The following is a 10280-nucleotide window of genomic DNA, read 5'->3' as shown; positions in this document are numbered from 1 at the left end:
TTTAATGTATCGTTTGTTCATAGTGAAAAGAAAACAATTTACCACACGAGCTGTAGGAGACCATCCATCCATCTTCTGCTGCTTATCCAATACCAAGTCAAGGGAGCAACAGCTTAAGAAAAGATCACAAAACAACCATCTCTACAGTTATGTCTTCCAGCTTATCCAAGGCAATTTCAAGGCATTCCCTGGCTAGCTGTGAGATACATTATATGAACAAAAATATTTGGCTACCATCACACCAATGACTGTATGGAGTTTGTCCCCTTATGCAACTATAACAACTTCCACTCTTCTGCAAAGGCTTTCCTCAAGATTTTAGATTGTTTCTGTAGGAGTTTATCCCATTTCATTTTGTTGAGCACTTGTGACATCAGCCAAAAGGGTTTGATGGAAGGTCTGGCTCCTGTCTTCATTCCAGTTCTGTTCTAAAGATATTCGATAGGGTTGAGGTCAGAGCTCACTCTCTCAGTCTTTGCTTTGTGCTCAGGGGCACAGTCATGTTGAAACAGAAAAGGACCTACCTGAAAATGTTGCAACAAAGTTGGAAGCACAACATTGTCCAGAACATTAATATTTCTCATCACTGGACACATAGGCCTTAGTCCAAACACCTGAATTCAGCAATTACCAGGTGTGGCCAAATTTATTTTTGGTCATATGGTTCATAAAATCTCCAGCAAGTCCTGGGTCTGCCTCCAAGCCACTTTGCAGGGAAAGCTCACTTCAGCGGCTTGTGTTTGCAATCTCAGTCTTTTGGTCATTACCCATAGCTCATATCCATAGATGAAGGTTGCAAAGATCCATTGATGAATTGCAGTCTTTGCCATTTGGCTCAGCTGTTTCTTTACCATGGCAGATAGGTACAGTGATCACCAGTGCAGGGGCTACCCGAAATCACCCTTTATCCTCCCACTACATTTTACCCCTACTTATGAACATCACCTCAATATACTATAATTTCACTTGGTGCAGTACTTTATTTTCAGCCTGGAATTTGCAATTCACCCTTATTTGGTTGGGGACTATAGCCACAGATTTGGAGGTGCTGCCCCTCATCCTACCTACACCTTCCTGCTGGAGATACCAGCTTGAAGACGCCAACAGGACCCGTTTATCTACTAACAGCAGTGATGCACTCCATTGAAACCCAAACTGGAGACTCTTCGATCCTTGGTTGCACCTAGAAATTCTGTCAATAAAAGTTATGAACAGTATTAGTGACAAAGACCAACAATCAAACATTTACTGGAAATGAGTCTGATACATTACTGGTTTTAATAGCCAAAGACTCAATGGTTATTCAGGGACCAACGGGCCTTTGGGGGCCTTTATCTCAAAGTGCAGGGCAACACAAGAAACACAGTCATAAACCTTCTCCAAGTCAACAAAACACATAAAGGTTTGTTCAGCAAAGCTCCATGCACTCTCAAATTTCTTTGGAATGGTAACCAAGACAAAAACCACACTGCTCCTTTACAATTTGAGGTTTAACCGTCAGTTAAGCTTTCCTGTCCGTCACCCAGGCAACAACCCTCCCAGGGAGGCTGAGTACTGTTATACCACTATAGTTCGTACACACCCACTGGTCCTGCTTTTTAAAGAGATGGATCACCACCCCAGTCTGCCAGTTCACAGTTCAGTAATACGAATTTATTTACCAACTAATTTAATTTGACATTTTTTGCAATATACTTGATTAGTTTGTTATGCAGCATACAAAATATCTAAAATACAACCTTCCAATCACCTCAGAAAAAAACTGGGATTGATTTCTACTTTTATAAGTAAGTAATCCAGTATGGGTAATTCAGTTATACATTGAGAGAGAAAAAATGCTTGTTAGATATTGTTGTTTAATATAAGTTTCAGACTCTGTGATCAATGCTTTATTGATCTGCTTGACATATTTTCAGACCTTGAAGACTGTCAGTTTTTACATCATCACAGCTAAAAAAACAAATATGTAGTAAAAATATTTATGTTGTGGTCTTTTGTGTTCCTACCTATAATGTCATTCATAAATAGCTAACACAAATATTTTATCATTTAGAAATTTAGTCAAATAAGAAATCACGCCAGACTGAAAATGTTTGAAACCACTCAGTGTCTTTATATTTTGCTTCCAAAGAATCAAACTTTCTTTGAATCTTTTTACATAGTTTTGATCAATAGTTCTCCAGACTTTCTAAAAGATTCTCAAAGTTTCTTTGAATTTTTGCTGATCATCTACTGTATGACAAGCTTTCAGCTGATAGCTTTTTGGGAATCACCTTGTTGGTATTAAGGAACTATTTAGTTACTGTCAATGTCAGGATGCAAGCCTGTTCCAGGCTTCCCCCTCCCCTTGTTATGTTTCAAGTTTTCTTCCACCAGAGCGAGGCTGATTGCTGCAGCTGGAGCACCTGGCTGTGACTCATCTGACAGAGCTGAACTTCTGCATAAGGCTGAGCTGAACCACTATTCCTTGTTGGGCTGTAAACGTTGTTCGATTCTTCTAAGTGCCCTGCTGTTGTCTTCTGTGTGCCATTTCTGGATGATCCTCTCTGTGAACCGCTGCCTAAACAAAGTAAGGAGATGTCAGCTGAGCCACTCCACTTGCCTGTTAAACTGTTACACTAACCTTACCTGGACTCCTGCCTACCCCGAAAACTTGCTAAAGAAAAGGAGAAGTAAGAGCAATTCCAATTTCTAAAAATTGATAGATCCGTACTGTTGAGTTCACCTCTCGAAACAATACTAACTTCCACTTTGTTCCTTTCCACAGACTTTGTGACTTTCCACTTCCCGTTCCCTAAAAAAATATATCATTATTTTATGTACCTGTGTTTCCTGTGGCTATGGTCTCAGCTTTTCTGGACCCTGAAGTTAATGAGCATTATCACAGTCAACCTGTTATTTTTGTAAGTTCACAAAAAGGCATGGGAACAAACTAGAAGTAGAGAGTGCAAACCTCAGCCAAGAGTTTAGGGTAACTGGCATCATTGAACCTCTGTATGATTCAGAACACAATCTGTATCACCGCCAAAATTTAATCACTTGTTGTTTTGTTTTTGGTGACAACCCCTGACATTTTCAGAAAATTAATCAAAATCTGTTACCGTATTTTCCGCACTATAGGGCGCACTGAATTATAAGAAGCACTGTCAACGAATGGTCCATTTTCAAACTTTTGTCATATATAAAGCACACCATACTATAAGGCTCAATAAACGAAAGAAAACAGTCAGATAAGTCAGTCAAACTTTATTAAATGGGTTCACAATACCTGTAAACATTGTTCAAACATTAATGAGAGAATTCACAATAACTCTCAACCTTGTTCAGTTATAACATGTAAAATACAACACAATACACTCACTATTACATATTTTCATTTCTCGCCCACAAATCCCTCAAATTGTTCATCTTTAGTGTCCAAGTTTAACAGTTGGGTATCTGCTCTCTTTTTTTACCACATTTCCACTGGTTATGTAGTGTACACAACAATTATTGTTATGTGAATCTGGCTCCCTTCGCTGGCCTTGGCTAGCTATCTTCAATTTCTCCCCAGATTTTATGTAAACAAGATGCTCTGCCCCCTCCCTTGCCTAAGGACATCTGTGGATCTGCTCTGGGCTGGCTGATAAACATTCCATCATTATCAAAGACAATGGCCTCTGTGACTTAATTCATGGACTTCTCTACAAACACACACACACACACACACACACACACACACACACTCACAACACGCACCACAATGCCTGCCACCGCCTCTACACACACACACACGCGCGCACACTTTCCGCTTTCTCTGCCTCATCTCTGTCATCCCACTCCCTCCTTCACTACCTTAGTCTAGTTATCTTAGTAATTCTTATGTTGGCTGTTTAGCGGGCCTGAGTACTGTTAGTTAGTCTCTTGGTACTTTTAGTTTAGCATTGTCATGTTTACCCTAGCATTTTTTATGTTGGCTGTTTAGCGGGCCTTTATTACTATTAGTTAGACATGTTGTACCTTTAGTTTAGCATTATCATTTTTCAGTTTATGTTAGCTTATTTAGCCTTCCTGTACATTTAGTTTCATGGACATTCCTGTACATTTTAGCACTTTGGGTCGCCTTGTTGCAGAAACTTGCTATATAAATAAATTTCACTTCACTTCACTACTGCCCCCTGTCTTTTCGGAGAATACTGCACCGACGTAAGCGTCAAGTATAAACTTTTTTAATAATTGTATATACAACGATCAATAAGGATAGGTCAGAATTAATTTGCATTGACAGCACATTCCTTTTGAAAGAGTTCAAGAGTAAATTACAAGATTGCAAGTCTATCTTATAAAATATAAGTAAATATAGGATTCAACGTTTTCACATGTGCACTTTTCCATAAAATGTGTGCATAAATCATTAAAAAAATTGTGTTCAATTCCTAGACCTGGTCTTTGAAAGAGTCTTTTTTTTATTTGTATGAATCAACTGCAAACCCCGTAGTCTGTGTCTTAAGTGTACCTATTCACTGGCTCTCTGAGTGCTTCTGAGAATACTCTGTGAAAGCAAGGAATTATGAACTCATCGAAGCAAGTTCACTGTGAAGCATTTTACAACTCTCAGACCTAATGTTTAGGAGGAGCTAGCTGAGCCAGATTAGCAATAGTAGACAGCTAACAGGTTTGTCAAACACTGAGTTCTGGTGATTTTGAACATTAAATTTCTTCTGTGTTGCATTTGACGTAGTACAAGCTGTCAAAGACTTTATAAGCTAAAATGTTTTCAAATGACAGCAGCTAGCCAGGAAACTGCCCAACTTTCCGTGTTTGAATTGTGAAAGTAACTCTCTGTTAAAATTCATCTGGTACGCACTGCAGCCAAAGTGCTGCATAACATTATTAACAAACCATGTGACAAGAGAAAGCTGTGTTATTGTCTGGCTTAGAGGAAGATACAATAGGCACATTGGGACCAAAATATCCATTTTGTCTGTCAGACTTTGACAACTGATTAATTTTTGGAGTCAACCCAGTCCTTCACAAAAAAAAAACATTTTTTAAAAATTTAATTCTGTTTTTGCAATGACAGTTTCTGCTGTTTTTCTAATATAATAAACCACTCACTGCGCTCCTACATAATTTTGAACCCTCACTCATTTTCTCTATCCACATAATCTTGTTAGGGTTAGACTTGTCCCTAATCCAGCAAGCAACAAACAAGAGATGAGGCACTCTCTGGCCAGGTCACCTGTCCATCATGATCATTTCAAACCAGAGCAGTCCAGTTGTACTACAGATTGTTTAAAAAAGACTTGAAGTTCTCCCTTTTCTTGCACTGCAGACACAGGAGTTATAGGAACAATAAAAGTTTATCTTAATGCATGTTTAGGGTCTTTAATAGGAAATCCATCAGACTAACATAAAACAGCATCATTGTTTAAATCCTGTTTTATTTGAGTTTAAAATAGTTTAACTTGCAGCTTGTTTCTTGATTACTTCCATGTTTGTTTTACATCCACTGTTCCTCGTTTGGAGACGTTCACATCTGAAACCCTTCAAGTTTAGGTGTCATTTTGGTAAATGGTAAATTGCTTGCACTTATATAGCGCTTTATCTAGTCCAAGGACCCCAAAGCACTTTACACTACAATCATTCACCCATTCACACACTGATGGTGGTAAGCTACATTGCAGCCACAGCTGCCCTGGGGCGGGCTGACAGAAGTGAGGCTGCCATCACACCGGCACCTCTGACCACCACCAGTAGGCAAGGCGGGTGAAGTGTCTTGCCCAAGGACACAACGGCTGAGACAGCTGGAGCGGGGGCTCAAACCAGCAACCCTCCGATTACAAGACAAACCCCTACCTCCTGAGCCACTGCCACCCTATTTTTTTTTTCAATTTTTGTGTCTGGTTAGAATGAATATTTGCATCTTAACACACAGCTCTGTGTGATTAGTGCTTTGCTCATTTGGACTCAAAGTTTGATCCATCGGCAGCCCCAAGGGACTGCTCTACTCGAGCATCCTGCCATCATTCACGCCGCAACTCCTTTGCCAGTGCTGACAGCTTGGCACAGCTCCAAGTGTGCGTTTCCATTTGGGAGCCATCCAAACAAAACCTTGAGAGCTCAGCCAAGCTCCTAATAAGCGATCCAGGCAGCTGCAGTTATGCTAACGTGAACTCATTCACTTGGGGTGACCCAAGGAAGGGGCTTAAGGATTTTTTTTTTCTCAACCTGGAATTCAAACATCACAGCAGGGGAAAGAAATCCACTATGAGGTCTAACCGTTTCTCTGAGACATGCTCACATCACAAGATTACTTAGGCATAAAGAACAGGGGTTGACAGCTTTGCTACGCGGTGTTTGAGCTAAGAGATGAAATAACGAAGTGCTGAAAGCGTGGCTTTTAACTCGTTTCCCATCTGGGGAATCTCTGCTGCCGAGCTGTAGTTTCACCTACAGCTATGTTGCGGCTGCTGGTACACCTGTCAAATTAAACTCTTACAAGACCTAAAAATCTGCCTCCTCTTAGCCAAGTGTCACAACAGTCGTTGGCGGGATTTTCCAGTCGTGAATTAAACATCTTTACTTTTGCAGCAACGCAGGAAAACTGTCAGCTTTGTGCATCAAATGCCACGGCAACAGTTGGTAAATAGAGTGCCACTCACAGGTTGACACTTGAGGAGAAAACTTCATTAAAGACACGATGCAGGAAAGAGAACGCCATCGCCGCGGAGATAACATAATCTGCTGCTTCAGCTGGGGTTTTACAGGGATTTCTGTCAGTGGTCGCAGAGTTAAAACCCCGATGTTTATCTGCTTCCTAGATTGGGATGTTAAATGTCATGTTAAAGCCGTCTGATCTTCACGGAAGCGACAGCAAACACGGCAGCAGCAGCACCGCCGCAGCTGATAATGAAGGCGGCACAGATGAAGAAATGGAGGTGCAGCCAAAGGGGATTAGAAATCTGAGGGGAGGCAGAATAAAGGGGTGTCTGCTGAGACATCTAATTCACAAGTGAGAGGTTGTTATGCACCAGTGTGATCGAAAAGTGCCTCAGCTACTGCATTATTATTTTCCAGGGGCTTACGTGTGGCTGTGAAAACCCCTCTCCTCTGCAGCGGGGAGCATAATGAGATGTTGAGAAGGAGATAGAGCACCGTACGAATGAGCCTCAGTCTTATTTCAGGCTCTGCTGAGGATGGCTGTCTGGAGTCAGGAGCGGAGAAGGAAGAATGAAGCGGGGGTGGGGAGGGTTGTTACAACCCCTGTTGAAGATGTCAGTACCTACAAGAGCCATGAGAGGTGCCAACCGACGGCGCCCTGCTGCCAGCTGGCACAAACAGCCCTCTCTCTCCTGCAGCGCCCACGGAGCATGGTGGGCCCCTCGGAGTCTCCGTGCCAGTGAATCATTTATGTTCCTGCTCCAAGTTGCCAGCGCGTGCATGACACACTGTTTGCAATGTGGTGTAAAGGAGATTTCGAAGTGGGGAAACGAAGATATGCGCAGAGTTTTGTTTGCAGGAGTCATGGATTGCAGTGTTGCTTACATCACCAGCCAGCCCTCCCTCCCTCCTTCGCAGCAGGGATGGTTTCATATTCAGTGTGAGCTGCAGAGAGAAAAAGAAAATAAAACAACAACAAAAAAAAACTTGTCTTTCTACATCAGTTTACTCCAACCAGCCAGGGCAGAATGAAGTGAGGGGAGTGTCTGTTGGCTTAAAGATAGAAATTGCTTCTGCTCCTCTCATATATTTCATCAGCATTGGAACTCACCTCCATTCTTGCGAATTAATGGCTGAGATTTCTATGAATGTGAAAGCAGGCTGCTGTGCTGTTATGTACCTCTGCTGCTTCTCGTTGCTGCCGTGGAAACAGGGAGGTGGCCGGCCACCGCAGACAGACCTTCAACCAAAAAAAAGTCATTAGCAGACTCACACGATCCTGCTGAGTCTGGATCGATTCGATAATGCTTGTAGTATTTTCTATGTAGGTTCCTTCTAATGAGCTGATAGGGTTTTTTTTTAAGTTTGTGTGAGTTTCTCTGTTTTTCCATGCGACTATTTACCAAACTACAGGATTTATCCATTCTGTCTGAAACTGATTTTTAATAATTATCAGTTTAAAGAGAACATAAATCTGTATATAGTTAGGGACAAAGCTGAAAATTAAATATTCTATATTCTATTCTTAAATATTCCGTCTATTTTTGGACCTTCAGGCAGAGATGCATAAAAAGAATCATATTTAGCTAAAATCACTCTTATTAAAATAATAATAATAAATTTCTAATTATACATGTTTATATAGGTTTTTATGCTCTAACAATTTGTTTTACAATCTGCAGTAAAATGCAAAAATCAAATAGCCAGACTTCATGGTTCTGAAGTGCACTTTAGAAAATAATGAGTTATAATAAAAAAAATATATATATACAAAAGTATATAATTTCTGGTAGTTTAAATTCATATATGACACTGAAAATGCACAGTAAAAGCTGAAGCAAGACTGTAGTGTTAAAATAAGTCAGTGTTATTGTCAGGTTTTGTTTCGATGGTGTGTTTCTTTTTTTATTTAGTGTTTTGTTTCTGGTTTCTTTTGGTTTTGGTTTATTGTTTTTGTTGTTTTCCTTCTTGTTGCCCGTTTGTCATCATCCACCTGTCCTCAGTCAACACTTGTTTACCTACCACGCCCATCTCAACCTGCCCGCACTTGTTATCACTCACCTGTGCCCACTTCCCATAATTACCCTCAACTTTAAAACCTGGTCACTTCTCCACTTCCTCGCTGGTTCATTGTCTCTAGTCCTGCATTGTCCTCGTTCCTTGTCTTGCCCCACCTCGCCTTTTTGTATTGCTTTTGTTACGTTTAGTTTTCCTGCCCCGTCAGCTTTTTGTTTTATTTTTGAAAATAAATTTTCGTTTTTATCATGAGTCTGCGCTCTGGGTTCTGGGTTCATCTCTTTCTCCACCGTCCTTGACAGTTAAACTTTTAAATCCAAAGGCACTTCATAGAATGTATTTCTTAAACTTTTGATTTTGAATTGGCGACACTTTAAAACAATTGTTTTAAAACAATGTTCAAGTTAAAATAATTTATGTGGCTTTGCATTGTAGTCTGGATCAATACTTCTCCAGTCTTCCTGAGAGTCTTTTCGTATTTTCAGAGTGTTTCTTGGAACATTAGCTCCTGTATTGATATTTGCTATGGTGTTTATAGCCCACTATTTTCTGAAGAAAATGCCAAGATTTTCTAATTCTAATGATTTATGGATCATTAGAATTGGAAAATGAAGGAAGAAAAAAACAACCTGTGTTCAAACTAAATCCTGATAAAGCTGGGAGAACTATCGATGAAGATCAGTGGGAATCACATGTGAAAAGATGTGAAATGAACATGTGACGCATGTTTTTGGACCCTTATCTAACATGTTCATGTGATCACATATGGTCACATAGTTTTCCACATGCAAAAACATGGGAAATTCATGTCTTCTTTCTGCACGTGAAACTGCACTTATTCCAACAACGAAGGTGTTTTTGTTTACTGCAAATATCAGGTTGAAAAGTCCACTCCTGCAATACGTTTGTTTGCTTCATTGGACAGTATTTCTAAGGACACAACTTAAGTGCCTAAATGAACCTTTTAGCACAGAGTGGGCAACATTTAGCTTCAGAAGAGCCATGATGATTTAGTCTATGCCATGCACGGACCACACACTGAGTTTGGAAATGGAGAAACAGAAAAACAACCAATAAAACATTCATGCAACTATGCTGAAAAACACTTAAGTTTGTGGATTAGTAAGCTGCTTAAGCAAAACAATATCTTCTTGAATGTAGTAATACTCTGTCTCAGCATAATAGATATATTTTATAAAGTTATTTAGATGTCATGTAATGACCAAAAATAAAACCGTACAGCATTTCATATTTTTAAAGCATTCTATGTTTGGCTCTATTTACAGTCTATGATTTAGACATTCAAGATGTTAGATTTAAATCTTATTTTCAGTCTCTTTAAGACCTAACTTGAGGGTCAGACAGAGGTCATCGAAGGGACACTGCTCATGCACGTTCTAACGCGCATTGCTCTATGAAAACAGAAGCTGTCTTTTTATGTTTTAACTATTACCTTAAGAAATTTGTTTTTGTTTTCCGAATCAGCTCCTTGTAGGAACCGCTCCTCTGCAGAGGCGGAGGATTGTTACCAAGCCGCTGATCAAAATGCTTCGTACAGCCGGCAGACTTATTCAGTGCTGAGATTTCTTTCTCCCCTCCTCGTTTGACCCCACATTAAGATT

This window comes from Kryptolebias marmoratus, linkage group LG4, assembly GCF_001649575.2.
Source record: "Kryptolebias marmoratus isolate JLee-2015 linkage group LG4, ASM164957v2, whole genome shotgun sequence".
Lineage (NCBI taxonomy): Eukaryota > Metazoa > Chordata > Actinopteri > Cyprinodontiformes > Rivulidae > Kryptolebias > Kryptolebias marmoratus.
Note: the sequence above shows the minus strand (reverse complement) of the source record.